This window comes from Corvus brachyrhynchos, unplaced genomic scaffold (assembly GCF_000691975.1).
Source record: "Corvus brachyrhynchos isolate BGI_N302 unplaced genomic scaffold, ASM69197v1 scaffold370, whole genome shotgun sequence".
NCBI lineage: Eukaryota > Metazoa > Chordata > Aves > Passeriformes > Corvidae > Corvus > Corvus brachyrhynchos.
The window spans coordinates 574,010-575,386 of NW_008235977.1; positions in this window are offsets into that span (position 1 = coordinate 574,010).

Genomic DNA, 1,377 nt, shown 5'->3' on the forward strand with positions numbered 1-1,377 from the left:
TTAAGTAAGTGGATTTTTACTGGACTTGAGGTAGCAATTAAAATACTGTTCACATTTTAGATATAGTTATCTCATTATATAGTAAATATGATGGATCAAATATTACATATTTTATATAATATATTGCATATTATATATTCTAAACATATAACCAGCTCGTAAAAGAGCTTCCAGAAAGCCTGCAGAAATCCAGAGTTTGGCGCTGTTAACTTCTGCACACAACTCCTAGTTATTTGGCAGTTGTATCCACAAGGATAGTTTCTTACTGTATGTTATGGCAAAAACCCAAACATTGTAAGCAAATAAAGGAGAATTAAGTGGGAACTAGAGATAATGTTGTAATTTTTTTTTTTTAGAAAATGCAGCTGCCTTTTAGAAATATTTTTCATGCACGTAAACTCTGCGTAACGAGGCTGAGACAACAGCATAACGAGAACTTATTTTCTTTACCTTTCTGTTGTTTACACTTGCATTTTGATGACTACACAACTCTATGTCAGACATAAGGAATTTAACAGGACACTTTCTGTATGTCTTTTGGACATGACTAAGGGTGAGGCATCTTGCCTGCATTACAGAACCACAGAATGACAGAATCATCAAGGTTGGAAGAGAACTTCATCTACCAGCAGCACCACGTCAGGAGTCAGCTCAAGCTGCTCTCAGATCCAGAGCAGTCCTGCTGAGGACCTGGGGGGAACTGGTGGAGGAGAGGCTGGACATGACCCAGCAATGTGCAGTTGCAGCCCAGAAAGCCAGATGTGTCCTGGGCTGCATCCAAAGCCCTGTGGGCAGCAGAGCAGGGGATTCTGCCCGTCTGCTCTGCAATCCCACCTGGCACACTGAATCCAGCTCTGGGGGCCCCAGCACAGGAAGGACAGGGACCTGGTGGAGTGCATTCAGAGGAGGCCACCAAGTTGAGGGATGGAATACCTCTTCTTTGAGGGAAGGCTGAGAGAATTGGGATTGTTCAGTCTGGAAAAGAGAAGGTTCCAGGGTGACCTAATTGCAGCCTTCCACTACCTTACAGGAACTTATAGGAAAGATGGGCCTAGAGTATTTACAAGAGCATGTAGTGCCAGGACAAGAGGAAATGAGTTCAAATTGAAAGAGAACAGGCTTAGATTAGTTATGAGGGGGAAAAAAAAACAACCTCTACTGTGGAGGTGGTGAGGCACTGGAACAAGTTGCCCAAAGAAGCTGTGGATGCCCCCTCAGTATTCAAGGCAGGGGGTCGGAAGTAGATGATCTTCAAGGTCCCGTTCCAACCCAAATCATTCTATGATTCGGACTACTGAGACTATAGAAACAGCAATAGAATCAAACCCACTCTGAATAAACCCACACTTGTAATTAAACAAACAAAAATATCAGCTC